Source organism: Schistocerca serialis, chromosome 9 (assembly GCF_023864345.2).
Source record: "Schistocerca serialis cubense isolate TAMUIC-IGC-003099 chromosome 9, iqSchSeri2.2, whole genome shotgun sequence".
Classification (NCBI taxonomy): Eukaryota; Metazoa; Arthropoda; class Insecta; order Orthoptera; family Acrididae; genus Schistocerca; species Schistocerca serialis.
The window spans coordinates 294,815,355-294,835,959 of NC_064646.1; the positions used below are offsets into that span (position 1 = coordinate 294,815,355).

A 20,605-nucleotide genomic window follows, 5' to 3' on the forward strand; every position below is an offset into this window, starting at 1 on the left:
TTTCCGGAGTGAATAAATCGTAAGCAATTACGGAGCAATATTAGCCATTCGGTACGATACTTGTGGTTGCTTCACCTGCTTCCCAGCCGCCCAGATAGCTTTCGAGAAAAACGTCTTGTCACTTCGAATAACATGAACACGTAAGAAAATCTAAGGCGTGATCTGCAAATGTTTTCCTGAGTGGAAACAGCTGGAGGCGAGGATAAGAGAAGAATCGATGATACCTTTTAAAGATACATTAACTAGCAATCGATTGCGGGTCATGCTTGTGATGCACTGTGTGACTCGGGTGTCGACCTTACGCAAAATTGTAGCGAAGAAGGGAAATAGAGATGACTGAAAAGGGAGAAACTGCTGTAAAATAATTTTATTATTCAAAACTGCCGGAGGCATTTCATCACTATGTTCCATTGTCTTAATCGATGAGTATCGACGTGCGCATGAAGTCAGTGGAAACTAAAAGCTTATATATATAAAGCATGACGTAGCGGCTTATAACTTAATTGTTTCGATCAGCGTAAAAGAACTGCGCCGCAACTTCCTTTGCCCGAGGAGCGCCTGAGGTGCCGCCGGAGTAATGGAGGGGAGCGAGTGCCGATTGGTTGGTCAATCACGTGCTCGGCGCATGCGCAGAAGGGCGCTGTAAAACAGGCCTCGGGCCCGCGCGTCAATATTACAGTGCCTGCTCGAAAGCGCGGAGGTCGACTAGTGAGCTGGTGCCCGCGTTTCAGCAGTCGCGCACTTCCGTTCCTAATCAAAATATAAAAGTACTCTCTTCTTTAGAAATTCCACCTTGCCTGTACATCCAACACCCAAGAGACTGCAAGTGCGACTGGGCAGGTAAAGCGGGAGGCTCGAAGAGACTAGCAGTCCTCCGCTGAGAGCAGGCCTGTTCGCCCTCCCCCTTCGAAGTTAACCTGCAAGGGGACCGCAGACCCGTGTTCTCTATAAGCACCGCACACAGAGGAAGACCGAACTGACCAGGGTTATTTTTATTCAAGACAGCACAGACCAGTTACCGACTCCGGGCAGTCTCCAGGAATCTTGAGCGCCCTTAACAGAAGAACTAATCAGAGGCCCAGTACTGCAGAAGAGGATAAGCAAGGTAAGACAACGGCCACGTCTTAACTTGGGGTCTCACGACAAGGGAAGAACGACAGATGGGGAAGGGGGGGAGAAATTGCAGTGCTCATGCGATAGTATTAGCTCGGAAAAAAAACGCAGTGAAACAAATTTCCGTTTCCAGCTGTCACGGGGTTGTGAATCTTAACAAGCTTTGAAGAGTACCAAAACGCTGGTAGCAACTCGTTCATGTAAGACCTGTAAAGGTTTTTCGGGAGAGCATACGTTTGCCGGTCGGTACACATACATACGCGTATTTTTTTAAATTTTTCTTATCATTGCCCGTCTGCCGACTTTACTGGCTAGTGTATCGTAAAATAGACCGTAAAGGGTTGGCAAAAAGAGCTTTGTGAAGAAATGAGGAAAGGGGCTTTGAAATGGATATGGTGCTTCCAGCAGCTCATCCCTCGTTAATTAAGCAGTACATTGAGTGGTTTGTATGGGGGGGAAGAAATGAAGTGGTGCGGCTACTAGGCTTTTCATTTTTAGAACAGGGTTTGGGGAAGTTTCCCGTCTCTCTGGTGAGTGTCTGATAATTCACATTCTGTGCAGACATAATAGTTTTTTAATTTCCATTTACCGTAATCATAATGGGTTGCAAGTATGCTGCTACTGAGTGAAGTTTAATTGCTGAAGATATCTAGAAATTTTGTGTACGTATTTATGTGATTTGAAGCATGCTCGTTGTTTTGTTTTATTTTACTCCGTTCATTGATAATACTTACAAGTGGACGGCGCGTCCTAAATAAATTAGTTCACCCACTGAAACGTCGCATTCTAACAAATGTTACGTGCAAGACTGTAGCCACCGAAGCAGACATTCATTTTCAGAACGCGTCTGCAAACGATTGCGAAAATAGCTAGTAGCACCTTTTTTTCTCAATAACTCGTAAACGGTGATAATTAAACATGGAAAGAGGTACTAGTTTCTACAAAATACGTAATTTTACTTAATTGATGTTTGCTTGGTATGTTCCTGTGTGTCGTGTTTTAGACGATCCCTGTGTGTGCAGGAGGTTTATGTTGGAATACAGTGAATTGTTAATAAAACTTTTTTTATGATATAAAAAGTTTGATTTTCGAGGTGGTTGTGGTTTTCCTCCACTTGTTCCAATAGTTCGGCGAGGTCGTTTTCGAGAATGTCAATTAGTTTTGAGAGTACCGGTAGCAAAGTTCTTACATCGGCCACGCGTCCGGCGGTATACTATCGCACACTTCCTGCCATGCCACACTACGCTTCGTTATGTGGCCGAGGCCTTCCACTTTTTTTTGCCCGCTAGGAGCACTGTCTCGTCGTCGGTCAAGGGCGTTCAAGGTTAAAGTTTCCACGAGAGAAACACGTGCGAACGTGCAATCTTCCATTTCCAGAGATAGGCTGCAGTCCCATGACACTGAAGTGTTTCAGCTTCCAGGCGTAAGGTCTTTGCACTGATGGTCGCACAGCTAAAGCTCACACGCACACGTTTCCTCGACGGCAAAAGCTTGTGGCGCTGTGACACAGGGTTCAGATTATTTGCTGACAGAATAGTCCTAATTAAGCAGGTTGTGCCTAACAGAAAACGTCCGTTCGTGGATTCTGTATAATAATTTGTAATGGCATTTGCATTCAAGATGTTCCCTCGCTATTTGAGTTTTTCAGTGGTAAACTGCATATGCACACACACACACACACACACACACACACACACACACACACACATACAAAAAGAAAAATTAAGAGAATAGCTGGCAGGAATAAGTAAAAAAAAAAAATTGGATCGTAGTAAGACTCAAAATATTTTAAATTTCGGAGCAGATGATGAAACGCATCTGCACAATCATTTCAAAACGTCTGCATTTAGCTGGTGCGAAAGATAGGATTTTGTAGCACTTGTGAGGTTTTTAAAAATATTTTTACCTAAGTTTTGATTCAGTTGTGTTATCTATTTGTGGTATTGTTATTGACAAACAGTGGATGTTTGTGTGTATCAAATGTATTTGTACTAAAAGAAATGAAACGGTCTCATTTCCCTTGTCCTTATGAAACATTTTCGATTGTCAGGAATCACAGAAACGAAGACGCCCTTCATAGTTTGTACAAAAAGTAAAATTGTTTTTACTATACTCGCAGGAGTTTTCGAATACGCCGCAGCTCAGCTTGTCTTACAAGACTTAGTGTGGTCTAGCACCATCTGTAAAGAATGAAATCGTGAATTCGCTGTCTCGCTCTTAATTTTATCCCCCCCTCCCCCTAAGGAATTTTGGTAGTGCCGGAGTCGGTGAGCAGGGTGGCCAGTGAGACAGCAGGCTGTTTATAAAGATAAGTTTTTTTTAAATTTTGCTCCACATTTGTAATTTTATTTGAAGTATTTTGCACTTACATAAAATTAAGATCAGCTTTGGCTCTAGCGTGAAAAGTTGCTACAATGTTATAAAGAAAACATTACTTGACTCGCTTGTATCGAAAGTGTGCCTATTTTCCGTGTACTATTAGATTCACGGTTAAGACATTTTTGTATTAAGGATGCATTATACAAAATCCTTGTTTTCAGATTCTACGAAATCACTTACTTTTTAAGTTTATTCTCCATAGTCCAATCATTGTTTGTTTCAATGTGAAACCTATCCGATCTCGTTATCGACTTGTTTTCTTCCTGTATTTTCTTCTAAAAGAAAGCACTCCGTCTGTCTTACGTAATCACTCCTCAGCTACACTCCTCAGTTTCATCACCAACGTTATCACTGCAATTTTTGTTTTCGCCTTCAGAATGCTAAACATTGCAATAACTCAGCAGAACAACGGTCAAAGCTTGTCCTTCAGAGTAATGCTTGAATCTAAATAAGGAATTGAAAGTACTATAGAACTTGATTTTGTAAATCTTTTCGTATCTGGTATTTTTAACCTGCTCCATCTAGCATCTCATACCACTTCTTTTGCATATTTCATGTCCATGCCGAAGGAGATGGTACTGTAAGACGTAGCACACGCGTTGAAGAGAAGGCTGGTTCAGATCTAAGTCCTGCCATCCGAAGAGTGACACATATCGCTTGAGACAAACACCAGTATGGCTCGTTTGAAAACAAGGCCGATAACATTCGTGTACTATCCGAGCGTTGTCGACAGGACTTTAAATTCTTACCCTCCTTTATGCGCAGACAGGACTTGGCATTCGTCAGATTCCATCAGACATCCGTCACTACTTGTAGAGTACCATACCTTAAAAAATACAATATTAATATTTTAATTTTTCTTGGAGTAATTTAACATGAGCGGGAAAATTCTGTCGGAGCACAAAAAGGCTAATATGCACAATTTTTAAATGACTTGACTGAAAAGTGGGGCACCAGCTGCCTCATTCTACGGTCCTCGAAACGTTTAAAAATTTTCCCAAAAATTTTGATATGCAGCATATTCAGGCTCTTTTTAACATCGATCTCACATATCACACGCGCATATCACTGTCAAATATGTTTCACTGCCACTGTGTCCGTCTCTTTCTATCACACTGCCATTGTCACCTTCGCTCTTTCTATACAACCACCGTCTACTGTTTACCAGTATTTCTTTCCCATCTCTCTTCCATTGCCACTGACTCCTCTCTCAGCATATAGAAGCGCGAATACGTTTGCATGCCAAAATTTTTGGGAAGATTTTTAAGGTTGCTGCGGAAGGTAGAATGAAACAGCTGCTACCCCACTTTTCAGTCAGTCTTTTAAATAAACGGAGAACATTCGCTTTTTTTCTGCTCCGACAGGTGCATGTATCCGGTGGCTCCCTTCTTTTCCCTGCTACAGCAGGGTATGTCAATCATATGAACATAACTTTTTGGGCAGGTAAAATTTTGGTAGTTTACCAATGTAAAATTGGAACAACGCAAAACTAATTTCACTCCTCAGACAGGATTTTACGCGGCACAAAAATTTTGCATGTGCTTCAGTTCTGCAACATGGGGTCTCCAGAACCCTTCTGATAAAGATACACTTGACAGCAAATTTCTCCATGCTATGTCACTTTATAAACTACGCTTTCGCCTCACACCGGACGTTACGTAAGCGTTTTACAAGCGTGGTCATATACGACACCGTAACGCTCTACATATTGTTTGCACGAATAAAAAGTGAATGCATTCACGTGTTTGTAAGATCAAAAAATTTTCATATTACTCCAGAAGACGACAGCGCAAATCGCAGAAAAAGCTCATTGCGGAGTAATTACAAAGGTGAAAGTATTCAAAGAGCGACATAATGCCGGTATGTCTGTGCAAACTGTGGTGACAATTGGTGCGGTGACTGACGAAAGCGACCGTAAATGGGAAGTGCTCAACTTGATTTGAGCAGGCAGTTCAAATGGCTCTGAGCACTATGGGACTTCACGAACACCTGTGGTCATCAGTCCCCTAGAACTTAGAACTACTTAAACCTAACTAACCTAAGGACATCACACACATCCAGGCCCGAGGCAAGATTCGAACCTGCGACCGTAGCGGTCACGCGGTTCCAGAGTGAAGCGCCTAGAACCGCACGGCCACACCGGCCAGCCGAGCAAGCAGTACAGTGAGAAAATGGTGTTCGGTACCAAACTGTATCATTGAGGTACATATAGGACTTTCAATAATGGCTAATTAAGTGGAGCTTGAAAGAAAGGCCAGTTCGTCTCCCGGAGTGCTTAGACCTACTGACGTGATAAACAGCTTCATTGCGAGACAGAGAATTAAACTGGTTGACTTCTTACGAAAAGGAAGCCTATCGCATAATGAGCCAGAGTAATGGTGGAGAAATTGATACTGCTGTCATCGACAGTACTGTACTGTGAAGTATCTCAGGCACGTGTAACATTTTTGACTTTGCCTTTTTTAATGAATAGTAAATGATCACACGAGAGGGGTTTCTATGCACTACGGTAGATTCTGACTGATAATTCAAAGGTAGGACAACGACGGGAGGGGGGGGGGGGGGGGGGGCTACCGGCTACCGTGCTGACATTGATAGATACTGGCCTCGAAACCAAGGAAAAATTTTCTTCCTGCGACAGTGAAAGCTGATTTTTTCACTTTGTCAGTGTGCACGATCCCGTCAAAATGGTTCGATAATTTGAATACGTGAAATGATTGAAAGGCAGTCACATCATATCTGAGACTTCCGGAAAAGCTATGTCGAACGTGTATAGGTATTTGCACGGGTTTCGCCTGACCACCTAGCGATAGTTCTGGATACCATTGACGCAGTCACGTTTCATTTTTACCGGAAGTAGTTCCTCGTGTTGGATAGGGTAGCTCGTGACCTAGTAGCGGTGGGTGTTAATGTGTGGGCTGGAACAGTGCGTGCGTGGGAGCGGCCCGGTGATCCCGTTGGCAAGGTGGCGTGCGCACCACGTGCCCCAGTAAAAATAAACAGCGGCTGCCGCTTCGGCGGCGGCTCTAGCGCCGTCTGGACAGGCGAGGCTGAGAAACCGCCGGCCGAGGTCGTCGGCCTGCTGACTGAGGGACCCAGATCACGGCTTGCGCAACGCCAACCTGTCCCAGAGCCCGCAACCGTTTCACTTTCCTTTTGCGTGACACCCACCACTGACCCCACCGGACTCATTCGTCACCATCCAGTTTCAAGCATGCGGTAGAAGTCTCACTCGTGCTTACCGCCCTCATCTGCGTAATTGTATACTGGGCGATGAAACGTTCATTCGAGTTCACAAGACCATCTCTTCGACAAGAAATAAGACAAAAACGTGGGGGTACATTTTAAATTGCGCATCGTCGTAAGGAGACGGTTTGACGAGGTTGCCTGTAGGGGTCCCCTTCCCCTTGGTGCGGGCAGCTTGCTCCTTCGTTACTCACTGTGCTTACAATCGAATCGAGCGGTAACACGGCAGTAAAAGGTGTTCTGCGATGTGAATTTCAGCAGGTGAAATCCCGTTACAACTATGCGGTGTGACTTTCGTATACGGCACGGCACCTCGTACAGCTTAAGGCGAGTAGTAGGTGAATAAGTGTCAAAAAGTTGTGAAAGTTCCTGGCAGATTAAAACTGTGTGCCGGACTGAGACTCGGAACCTTTGCCTTTCGCGGGCAAGTGCTCTACCATCTGAGCTATCCAAGTACGACTCACGACCCGTCCTCACAGCTTCAATTCTGTCAGTACCTCGTCTCCTATCTTCCTTTCTTCCAGGAGTGCTAGTTCTGCAAGGCTCGCAGAAGAGCTTCTGTGAAGTTTGGAAGGTAGGAGACGAGGTACTGGCAGAATTGAAGCTGTGAGGACGGGTCGTGAGTCGCACTTTGGTAGCTCAGATGGTAGAGTACTTGCCCGCGAAAGGCAAAGGTCTCGAGTTCGAGTCTCGGTCCGGCACACAGTTTTAATCTGCCAGGAAGTTTCATAACAGCACACTCCGCTGCAGAGGGAAAATCTCATTCTGTCAAAAAGTTGTTTTTTAAATTTTTATCTTAAAGTATCTAAGTTTTGTCAACAAGATCAGGAAATTATACCAAAGTATATGGAGACGTGACGACGCCCCCATGTCACGCATACAACTCCGTTAAAAACAGAATTTTGTTCTCACTTTGTTTTTTGTGACTTCTTGGTATCTTACTGGCATAAGATTATTAGAGAAGTAATTACATGGCAGGACTAAAAAACCAAATGAAAGTTTCAACAACTCTATATGGGAACAGCTATCAGAAAAACTGTTCCAGGGGTCTAAATACTTTGAAAATAGATATGTTGTGTGCACTGCATTGGTTCAGTGATGGTGCAGTGTCAATGTTTAACGTTACGGAATTGATGATAGTGCCTGGTGGACTAATAATGCAAAGAACTTTAATTGCCATTAACCTTAGGAGACTCTTCGAAGCAGACAAATCAGTGCTGGAAGCCATCACACAAGCGAGAATTAGTAGTAGTCTGAAAAAGAGAAGGGACAGCACTACCAGAAACAAGATGAATGTGGACTCGGGATATGTCAGTGTTATGCACGGTAGTTAGAGAAAAAGGTTTTAACTTTTAATTTGGATTTCTCGGAAGTTTGGAACTGTATCTTCCGATACACTTAGGTTAAAAACTGTTGTGTACTGTCTTAAAACACACTCAACTAACAAGTGAATATTCTTATGACTTAAATTTGAAAATTATACTCTCTAAAGAAAAACTGGGTTAATTACTGAAATTTTTGATAATTATCAAAAAAATTTTGAATCATGATTTATGACAGCATTATCTTTTAAAAAGCCCACTTTGAAGATTATAGTCTAAAGAACTTTCAGAACAAATGAAGCTTCTACTGTGTTTTTATTTCGAAATACGTGTACCTATGCTGTACATAAATAACATGCTTTATTTTACTTGCAACACAAAATAAAATTCAGAAAAAGGGCGACAGCTGTGATTCAAACACCAAAATGGTCCCAAAAGATCTGTTAAAAGATGGTAAGCATTACATGGACTTAAAACTGTTATTCTTTGAGCTACACTATTTAGAACAGTGACAAATTTTTCAAGACTTTCCCTTGTGTTCATGAACCAATCGCCTTAAAGCATTCGAAGTTGACACGAGCGGGTTCGTGACACTTGTTTAATTATGTAAGGGAAGTGCATAGATCGCCTCCGCGTGCGCGCTTAAGACGTGACGCGCTTTCAACAGAATTTGGAGGTAGACTACAGAAGCCTATTCGTGCCAGCACAGTTTTAACCATTCTACATAGGTCTGTCTGACATGTTTAGTTGCGACGTTTGTGATTCAAACCACACAGGATTCAGTGGGTACAAACCGTTCATGATGATCATAAATAACATCTAGAGTTTTATGAGCGTGAACGTAGATTGATTTCCATTCGCGTTTAATGTTCAGTGATGAGGCAACATTCCATTTAAGTGGAACGTGATCCGTCATAAGGTGGTAATATGCGCAAAACCACTTTGTGTGAATGTGAAATCTAACTGAATCTGAATTAATTATGAATCGGGCACATCCTTGAAGCCTAGTACTATATATAATGTACGCAGCGGAATTAGTAACGCATTAATTTATTTAGGCATTAGCAGCGCATCAGGTGGGTTATTAAAATAATATTGAAAGTGAATTTATGTGATGAACTCAAGATTTAACTGTACACTGCGGTTTACACAGCCTAGTTTCATGATTGTGACCACCTGTCAAAAGCCTGAATAACCTCCTTTTGCAGTGCGTATGTGCAGGAAGCGTGTCACTGAGATTCTGGAAGATACCATCAGGGATGGTTAGCCTTGCCGACTCCAGTGCCGTACTCATTGCATTAGGTTTCTCGGTTGAGGATCATTGGCGCGAACAGTCAAATAGAGGTGGCCCCACAGATTCTCGATTAGTTTAAGTTCGGGGAATTTGGTGCCCAGGGGAGCACAGTGAACACATCATTGATGCTTTCGAACAGTACTCGTAAAGTGCGAGATGTGCGATACGTTGCATTGTCCTGCCGATAGATGCCATCGTGGCGAGGATGAAACAAATTGTATGTAGTGGTGGACATGGTCTCCGAGGATAGATGCATGGTTGTGTTGATCAGTTGTGCATTCCAGAATGAAATCACTCAGGGAAGGTCACGAAAACATTTCCCAGACCATTACGCTCCCTCCTCCGGCCTTGAACCCTTCCAAATATTGTTACAGGGTGTTTGCTTTTAGCCTTACACGCCATACACGCAAACGGCGATCTGTACGATGAAGCATAAAACGTCATTCACCTGGAAAGGCCACCCGTGGCCATTCAGTGGATGTACAGCTGCGGTACTGCCGTCCAAATTCCAACCTTCGTCGTCGATGAACTGGAGTCGGCATGGGTGCAGCCCGTGCGCAGCAATGTTTCCTGAACGGTCGTTGAAGAGACGCTGTTGGTAACCCCTTGGTTCATCTGGGCGGTCAGTTGCTCAAAAGTTGCACGTCTGTTCGCCTGTACACATCCCCGCAGCCGTCGTTCAACCCTGTCATCTAAGGCCCTTGGTGCACCACAGTTGCCTCGGCGCCGGTTTTGGATACCGCCAGTTTGGCATGCTCAGTATACCGGGTGATCAAAAAGTCAGTATAAATTTGAAAACTTAATAAACCACGGAATAACGTAGATAGAGAGGTAAAAATTGACACACATGCTTGGAATGACATGGGGTTTTATTAGAACAAAAAAAAACAAAGTTCATAAAATGTCCGACAGATGGCCCTGGACAGCATAACGTCAGTGACTGCGCATGACAATCGTGTATAAAAGCAGCTGTAATGAGAGAGAGAGAGAGAATCAGATGCGCCAGCAGTCGTACCATGTTGTCGTTACCTAAAAAGGCGCCTTTAGTGAAGCTGTATTATCAGAATGGGGAATGTGCTAGTTCAGCGTTACGATCCTATCGCCATAGGAAGGGGATTCGAACAAATGCAGCTGTGGCGAGAATGATTTCGAAGTTCGAAGCCACGGGTTGTTTAGACGATACATCCCGTAGTGGCCGACCGAACACAAGGCGTAATGCTGCTGAGACAGTTCAGGCAGAAATGGAGACTGTAGCGGTCTCGTCTATGCACGGGGAAGTCAGCGCTCGTGCAGTCGCACGTCGCACCGGCATTCCATACACTACTGTTCGGTTGGCACTTAGGCGTAACCACTGATGCTATTCGTACAAAATCCATCGGCATCATGAACTGTTACCTGGCGATTTAGTGAAGCGGAGGGCATTTGCGGTGTGGGCGTTTCAAAAGATGGCGGAAGATAACGATGGGTTGAGTAACGTGTTGTGGACCGACGAAGCTCATTTCACGCTCCGAGGGTCTGTCAACGCCCACAACTGCAGAATTTGGGCTCCCGAAAATCCTAGAACTGTCGTGGAAACTCCATTGCACGACGAGAAAGTCACGGTATGGGTTGGATTTACCACATCGGGTCTTTTTTCTTCGAGGAAATGGGTGATTATGGTTTTGTAACTGCTGCCGTGACGGGTGAGAGGTACGCCGATATGTTACAGAATCGCATCATCCCCAGCCTGGTTGATAAACACCTGCTGGAACGTACGATGTTTATGCAGGATGGCGCTCCACCCCATATTTCTAGACGCGTGAAAGATCTCTTGGCGCGGGTCGTTTGGTGATGATCGTGTGCTCAGCCGCGACTTTAGTCATGCTTGGCCTCCCAGGTCCCCAGACCTCAGTCCGTGCGATTATTGGCTTTAGGGTTACCTGAAGTCGCAAGTGTATCGTGATCGACCGGCCGACATCTCTAGGGATGCTGAAAGACAACATCCGACGCCGATGCCCCACCATAACTCCGGACATGCTTTACAGTGCTGTTCACATCATTATTCCTCGACTACAGCTATTGTTGAGGAATGATGGACATATTGAGCATTTCCTGTAAAGAACATCATCTTTGCTTTGTCTTACTTTGTTATGCTAATTATTGCTATTCTGATCAGATGAAGCGCCATCTGTCCGAACATTTTTTGACCTTTTGTATTTTTTTGGTTCTAATAAAACCCCATGTCATTCCAAGCATGTGTGTCAATTTGTACCTCTCTATCTACATTTTTCCGTGATTTATTCAGTTTTCAAATTTATGCTGACTTTTTGATCACCCGGTACTTTAACCACAGCGGCGCGCCAACGGTTTACAGACTTCGCTGCTTCGGAAATGCTTCCACTCTTGGCCGAAAGCGCCCCTCCCCTCCCCCTTTCCCCTTCCCCGCAACACGCTTTATTGCCAATTGCCGATCCTGTCATCTGTGAGTGGTTGTTGCACGTTGACGTCGGACCTGGCGGTTTTCACATTAATGTTACTGGACCGTGTGTAAAAGAGTTGTAATTGTAAAGCAATAAAAAACATTATGTGGACATGAACTTCACAAGATATCTACAACTCAAATCTCTGATTTGGTATAGTTACTGAAAGAAGTGGATTTGCTTAAAAATCTCGCATCTGTTTGTGTGAAGTGTACTACAACTTGACTATGAAGATCACAGTGAGTATCTGGAACCCCAGAATCCTAAAGATCTGAGGAAGCACTGGCGAATTTGAGACAGTAAGAGGTAACTTGAACTACAGTACTCTCACTTGTCGTAGTGTGCCGGAGTTGCACGCACGCTTCGCATAATCATCAGTGCAATGTGAGCAGAGTGGAGACACCACGACTCAGCGAGTTGATACTGCAGCCGCAACTTAGCCTCCGCCTCATGTCTGTGACGTCTGCATTTACCCCGCAATTCCTCCTTTCCATGTTTCCTACTTTCCAAGTCTCTAACGCGCGGTTTGTCCCCGTTTTCCCGCTAGCAAAACGCGCTCGGCAATCCTCCCACAAGTTACTACAGACCGTCAGTGGCGTACTTGTTTCTTTCCGAACATCAAGTAGGACAGAGCTGTTTCGTGAAGTTTTTAGGAAAGCCCGGAGATGCTCATCAGCCAAGTATTTCTCTTAACAACCTGCTGACAGAGTTCCATCGTCTGAAACTAAGGCTTTCTTTTTTATCTCGGCCATACTGCAGGCCGGCCTGTGAGTGGATGGTGGCCTCTTATCCTGGTCTCCGTTCGGCAAAGCGACTTGTATCCCCCGATAAGAGGAACACGCTGTAGCTGCAGCTCTTCTCCCTCTCTTTATACAGCGACCGGCGTGCCCAGCCCACCCTCCCCCCTCTCCCCCATCCACGAGCTCGTTACGCCGGACCTGTCACATATTCACAGCACTCCTTACTTCAACAGTCAGCCCATAAGGCAAATTTATGTAACCAGAACCATACGAAATTACAAAAGCCTAGGAAGAGGAAGAGGAAGTGAGTTCAGCGCTTAAAAAACTACCGTAAATGACTCTAGTTAAACTGCACTGGTGTCCAAAATTAAAACAACAAACCGCTATTTCCCGTCCTATGACTAATTCACGATATAATCAAACAAACTGTCAACCAGCTGCCCGTACGAATGTTCTGTGCACGGAAGATGGCATTCCGGTCAACAGGCAACCATGCCAATAGACATCAGGGCACCTATGAAACGAGGTAGTGTTTGCCGGGTAGCGCCATATCTGCAGTTTGTAACCTCCCCCTCACTTATCGACCTTAATGACAGTGAAAAATGAAACCGCGTGTACCTAATGGGAATTTTGGAAAAGCAATCGTCACCGAAGTTAACCTGTCGGTAAAGAGGGAGGAAAGGGTTACATCTAAATGAAAGGAAAAATGCAAGTGAAACTGGTGGAAATTAATTTTGAAATAGGGATAAAGTTAATAAAGAAAGTAAATGTGCGGCCGTTACGTTAACAATCAACTAGCGGTAATTAGATATTTGAGATTTGGGGGGAAATTACGGTCGCCAGTCCTATGGACAATTACTATAATAACTGAAAAAGAAAGGTTATTACACATATAATTAGCACTAGAAGCGTGGCAACTGAAGGTTGAGACGTGTAGTGTGAAAACTGAAAGTTTGTCAGAAGTAATAACTTTCGCTGCACTCTGACTTAATTTAGCAAAAGAATTAATAAAACCGGAAAACTGAAAGTTAATTTAGTGACTGAAGTTAATAGTGAGCTTTCTTTCTGAAGCACATCGAAATACAGTTTGTCTTGGACTACCTCAACAATCATTTCTAAAGCTACTTGAATCTACGCAATTTAGAAAGAAGAGATTTAACTTTGAACTTGTATTAAACGATTCTGAACAATTAACAATAGTAAAATTTAGTACGTACCAAGCTGAGCTGCAGTCACCGGTAAGCTAAAATACGGTAACAAAACTCGCACTCTTAATTTGTGCTTGTGTAATCTAACTATTGTAGCCAGCTAATGCTTAAATTGAACTTTGAAATTAAAGCAGTGAAATGGAATTATGCTGGCGTTTGAATTTCAACGACACTCGGGTTCATTTCGGAAAAGGAAGGGACCCTGCTTGGCAATGCAATTGGGACAATGAGCAACAAAGGTTCATGCTAAGTTGCTGTAATTTTGCGAGGCAAATGGAACAATTTGAAAAGCTGAGGTCTGCCATACAGTTCTGAAACTTTACGTGCTTTTAGTCTTCCTTGTTGGTTGATTGAAGGTTTGAAGCCGTCGATCGAGGAGGTGGCGACAGTCACTCATTGTCGGCCGTCGCTGTTGCAGAAGCTGGATGTTGGCGCGCCTTCTTCTCGACACCGTCACCAGGCGAAACGGGCTCTTGATGTGCGCCGGCTAATGCTTCCCGTCCGCGACACCATGTCAGAAACTATCATCGCGAGACGAGCGCAATTACATGCTGCCAAACCCCGAAAGCGCGGCAACTCGCGGGAGCGTCACACAACACACCTGCTCCACTCGCTACTCCAGCCAGACTCTCTCTGCCCGCGCTCCACGCGGCAGAGTTAACACTACCAAAGATCCTACACACTTTGATTCTTCACACGACCCATCGATGTAATCGTTCGATAGCAGTTTTCCCTAGGCAAGACCCAGCGTAAAAATACAAATAATATTTACGAAACAAACCAATTGTACATCGACATGAGTGCATAAATATATATATACAAACAGTAAAACAATTACAATACATAAAGAGACAGAAATGTCATATCTTGAGGTAACAAAACAAGGAAAAAAAATAATAGTACAATAGATGGAAATAGGAGGATATGCATTTCCGGCGTTACAAGTTGCTGTGTACACAGCCACAGACGGAGTAGTATGGCACAGAGAAGATGCCTATCAGACTCTGCGCTGGAGCACCGTAGAAAGAAAGGAAGCAGGACAGTCGCAAACTGATGTGGCCCGATGCCTTAATGTGTATCGTTCTGTTTCTAGCCTGTGGCGACAGTTCATAGAGACAGAAACTGTATCCCGTAGACCAGGGCAGGGCCGACCACGTCTGACTTACGAAGAAAGGACTGTTATTCGGCTGTAAGGGCATGACAGTACCGCCTTAGTACTGCACGGCAACTGGCATGTGAGCTCGCAGATCCATTGGGTGGCATGTGAGCTCGCAGATCCATTGGACGTGCTGTACTGAGTCAAACTGTGTGCAGAAGGCTTCCGCGGAGTGGTCTTTATTGTCGGAGACCTGCTGTGTGTCAACCTCTGACGCGTCTTCACAGAAGAGAACGTGTAGAGTGAAGTCATCAATATGCCACCTGGACGATCGAACAGTGGGCCAATGTTATTTTCAGAGATGAGTTCCGATTTAGTCTGGAGAGCGATTCTCGATGGGTTCGCATTTCGGGACCCAAACATTGTGAAAAGAGACCTATATCGAGGAGGAATCCTAAAGGTGGGGGCAGGGCTTATGTTTACCACTCGAACCCTTTATGAAATTGTACGGGTGAATCATCAAGGTTTAACTGCCGTCAGGTATCGTGACGAGCTCTTGGGACCTCATTTGCGATTGTTGCAAGGTGCTGTTGGCCCAGACTTCGTATTGATGGACGATAATTCTCGACCTCACAGAGCAGGGTGGATGATGTTTTCTTGTAAACAGAAGGTATTGTACACATGGCTTGGCTTGCTAGCTCTCCCGATTTGAATCCCACAGAGCATTTCTGGGATGCACTACGGAGACCAGCTGCTTGACGTCAGCATCCACCGGTCACTCTCTAACACTTAGGAGCAGCTCTGCAGGAAGAATGGGTGTTAGTGCCTCAACATGAGAATATCATTTACAGCATGGCCCGTCGCCGTCAGGTTTGTATTGCTACCAGAGGTGGTCACACCGCACACTGAGCACATTAACCAGTTGTCGGAATGTGCATGGAAATCCGTGAAGTTGGAAAAACGAACATTTTTGTCTACCTTTATGCATGTTGCAGTTGTTTACGTTCTGAATTCTTTATATTCTTTCTACTTTACTATCACCTGTTTATACTGTTTTGTGGCAAAATAAAAGTAGCCTTGCAAAATTTCCATTTGTTGCTTTAATTTTGGACAACAGAATAATTAAATTCCCCTGCAGTTGCATAAAGGAAAGGAGGCTGGTCGCCTGGCTTTTGCCATTCACGCGAAGAACACAGCAGCTGTATACCTCAGTCGAGGACGAGAGACACATTCCAGAGTTTCGTGTGTTTCGTAACATTTTCCGAGGATTGATTTACGATCTGTTAATTCTGCGGGGAAAAACGGTTTCAGGAATCGCATACCTGAATATGTACGAGGTCTGGCTTTTTCCACAATTGGGAGAACACGCTAAATTTTTACACGGGGTGGAAGATCTTTCTCACAAACAAAGAATTCGCCATTCTTGTCTTTGCAATCAGGTTGTATAGTTACTAAATGTCGATGCAACTTAGCAGGTACCATGAAACTATTCGCAAGCAGCTTGCTCGTACATAACATGCCGAGAGGTGAGCTGTTAGAAATAACAAATCCGAGACTGATGTAAGATTTGTCATACTTTTTCTCGCCTTTAGTGAGTCATTAGATGTCATAATGCATGAAACCATGGAGCTTGAAGTCATTACATCACCTTCTTGAATCTCTTAGTCTTAATCGGTATTCTTTGAGGTTGATGCCGCATCTTTCGGGCGAATCACTTTTGAACTTTCTATGCAAGATTTTGTTGCGGCGTCTTTAAGCCAACGCGACATTGTCTTTTAAAATACAGTTTAATTTTGCAATGTAGAACATAGAACAATATCGCCACAAGATACTGAATTTTACAACTGTAGTAAATAACTAACACGAATCGAATATACTGCGATCAATAGCGGTGTGCGATTCGCCGTGCCGAATAATTGGTCTGCACGTTGCGAAAGCAAACTCGAGTAGGGGCTGTACTCTGTTCTGCGTGGCACGGGTTTGCAAAACCCCAGGCGGTGAAGCTTAGACATCGAAGCGATGAAATACTTTGAGGCGGTTGGAGGTGTTGGTGGAAGAGAGAGATGGAGAGAGCGAAATGGAATGTGCGCGGCGTGCGCAGTTGAGGAGGAGGAGGAGGTGGAGAGAGAGAGAGAGAGAGAGAGAGAGAGAGAGAGAGAGAGAGAGAATGGCCGCTGCGTGCATGTGTAGTGGCTACGAGCATAGAGTTGCCATATACTTGGTGGTTACAATTAAGTGCAGCTGTACGCGGATGCCCATTGTGGGCTGTAAACATCGTACGACAATGAAACTTGGGAGATGCAATGCTAATATCTTAATGCGAAAGAAATTTACGCTGGGAAAATTAATTGAAATTTTGGCCACTAGGTGCAAATCTGGAACTGTACAGCAACTTGTCGAATTCTCCAGTATTCATATTGAACAAATAGTGTAAACTGCTGTTAATAATAAAATCAATATTATGTCATTCTCATTTATTTGACCTCTTCTGCCAACGTCCGTTCCTAATCTGTTACATATTTCTTGCAATCACAACGCCAGATTTTTCACCAAGTGATCAAAACTGGAATTAATTTTTTTTCAGCATTCATTACTTCTTTATTAACGCATTAGAATATCTACCAAATATCGCTGCCATACGATAATTACACCCCATACCGGACCTCTGTGAGTAGCTGCACTTCAATTGCAATAATCCCATACCTACTCGTACAAGCTAAATTCTTTTATTTGTAGTTAATCACAGCATTGTTGTAGATTTGTTACGCTGATCGTCTCCTCATAGGACTAGATGTGCTTTTTTCTATAGGTTGTCTTTCTAATGATTTTTGTCATCAGCGGGACGTTAAACCTTACGTAGGTAATAAATTTCAGCTCGTCAGGAAGTGGACATCATTACTGTTCCAGCAATCTTAGTGTTTTCATACTGTCCCTCGTTCATTTTTATTGATACCCATGTAACCTTTGATCCACTCAGGTTTCGTTGGTTTAGTTTAAAATAAAAAACTGAAACGTTGTCAGAAAGAAATTGAGTATTTATAGTACTCTGGTAAGCATACATTGATCAGCCACTCTCTATATAAATCCGTCCGGGCGATAGCAGCGTCACCTTGCGGGGAATGATCGCTGGCCACACACACGCACGATGCAAGTAGTATCAGTGAGCGTGCCGTCCGTGTGGAGAATGAAGGCGCGCGATGTAACTGAGTTTGACCGAGGGCAGAGTGTGATGGCCCGGAGGCTCGGCACGAGCATTTCGGAAACTGCATGACGTTTGTGGTGTTCGAGGAGTGCTGTAGTGAGAATCTTCAAGTGGCAAGGTGAAACTACGTCCAGACGTCGTGGGCTTGTGGGGCCACCCCTCATCGCAAACGTTGGACGTCATAGGCACAGCGGTAGCGTTGCCGCCTACCACACAAGGGGGCCCAGGTTCGATTCCCGGCAGGGGACTGGGTGTTGTGTGTCCATCATTTTCATCATTGTTGACACGCAAGTCGCCGAAGTAGCGTCAGCTGGAATGACTTGCAATACGGCGGCCGAACCCTGAAGGGGATATCCCAGCTAGTAAATGCCATACGATCATTTCATTTTTCATAGGCTGGGCAGACATAAAGAGGACAAGCGGCGAGCTGTGGCGGAAGTAGCATTAGACTTTAATGCTGAGCAGAGTACAAGTATGTCTGAACACAGTGCTCCGAACACTCCTAACGATTGGCTCCCGCAGCCGACGTCCCGTGCATGCGCTTCTGTTGACACCACGACATCGGCAACTACGACTGAAACAAGCACGTGACCATCGGTACTGGACGTTGGCGCAATGGCAGAGCCTTGCGTGGTCCGATGAATCCCGATGCCTCCTTCATCATGCCGATAGGAGGGCGTTAATCCGTCGTCTTTTAGTGGAATAGCTCCTTGACACCCGTACGGCGGGACGGAGACAAGCTGGCGGAGGCTCCGTTGTGCTCTGGTGAACATTCGCGCGGGCATACATGGGTGCAGTAGTTCCTGCAAGGCATCATGCAGCCAAGGACTATCATACTGGTTGCAGACCACGTACACCCCTTCATGACGTTCATGTTTCCCGACGGTAGTGGCATTTTTCATCAAGATAATGTACCATATCATAGGGCCAGGAGTGTGATTAGTAGTTCGATGAATACAATGGCGAGGTCTGAACTCTATCGAACGCATCTGAGATGTGATTAAACTTGGTGTCAGAACTTGTGATCATCCACGGAATTTGTGGAAATTGACTTGTGTGTGCAGATGTGGCGCCAATTCCCTCAAGCGACCTACCAAGGCCTCATTGCTTCCGTGCCACGACGCGTCGTCGCTGTTATTCGATCCAAAGGTGGACATGCGGGCTATTAGCTAGGTGGCCATAATGTTCTGGCTGATCAGTGTATTTTACATGGTGAGTCCGTCGTATATATTAACAGATGAGTCACCACCAGTCTCCACCACTTGTCGAGACCACAACGTTGAATATCAGAGCTAAGGGTGTGGAGCGAATGCGTGCAACGTTATATGGAAAGATAGTCGTCTAAATGATGACACTTGAGGAACTAAACTGAAGTGTGAGACTAAACCTTTTGAAACAACACAGAAGCCTTAGAAATAAGTCATCGTACGGGTTGTCCATGTTGACAGAAAGTAGATTTCAGTCTGATGAATAAGTGCAGAAAATATACACAGATGGCGACCCTGTGGCCGCAGAGTTCGTGGAACCAACAACGAACGGCAGCCGGCTACTTCGGCCGCAGTAAGATTCTTCTCTGAATGGCTCGTTTGATCTTTTTATAGTACACTGGAACTCGGAGCGCTGAATTCCGCCGTTTATGCTGTGCGCCAAAGGCTGCTTTAATGCACGAACACAGAAGTGCACAAGCGACACATTATAGTAAATGTTGGTTGTGATCGTGATTTAAATGTATCTGTGACCACAGGTTGAAACCAATTTTATGGCAGAAACATAATTATTAAGAATCGTTGTAATGCAAGTACTGGTCATTATGTAACACCGATTAGAAAATTAGCGTATACGAATACACTACATAGTTACTGACTCATTGTCTGAAGGAAAAAAAAAAAAACTGCGCAAGAACAGGAGGATACATCAGGCAAATCCCTAACACTTGGAGAAAGAACAACAAATTCTACCAAAATATCCTGCTGGAATGTTTTAGAGATATGAAATCCAGGTTACACTGCTTCGGGATTAGTCAAGATGGGTATCAGAAACCTTCTCCTAAAGATAAATTGGAGAATCTGGGGAACGCAACCGTCATGAGTTAGCACATGATTGGCGCTCTGTTTCCACCTGGCGCATATGCTGTTCTTCATAGGTCATCATCTCATATAAAACACGTTGGCGTAGCCCTAAGTAAAGTGTTTTCACTGATTTGTCGATGTCTCAAGCCAACTGCAATCCTAGCCTAGAACCTCGGTTTGGCATCTTGGCGCATAATACGAGAAGTTTCTGCAGAGGTAAAGAACAAGTTACACACCCTAGGCACCCTCTTTACACAGTAACCAACCAGCAAGAACTACACTCAGTTCACGTCGCGGTCGCTTAGCGTGATATATAGATGGAAATTGCGAAGCAAACGTGCTTAATAAATGTCGGACTGAGAATTAACATCTCATTGTCCCAGCAGACGAAAAATTACGATCCGTCTCGTTCGTATATGGAAAAATCTGAAGAGACTTAAGGCTGTGCTCTCGAAATGTAAGGGGATCGGCGACAAA

The 20,605-nt window shown here is 44.4% G+C and overlaps 1 protein-coding gene across 1 annotated transcript in view; it reads left to right on the top strand.

Moving 5' to 3' along the window:
• The first annotated feature begins 690 nt into the window (after nucleotides 1–690).
• LOC126419846 (uncharacterized) overlaps nucleotides 691–20,605 on the top strand; it is a 360,616-nt gene continuing 340,701 nt past the window's right edge. The window contains exon 1 of the mRNA XM_050087100.1: nucleotides 691–1,105. The gene's annotated coding sequence lies outside the window, so the exon portion shown is untranslated. The remainder of the gene's footprint in view (nucleotides 1,106–20,605) is intronic.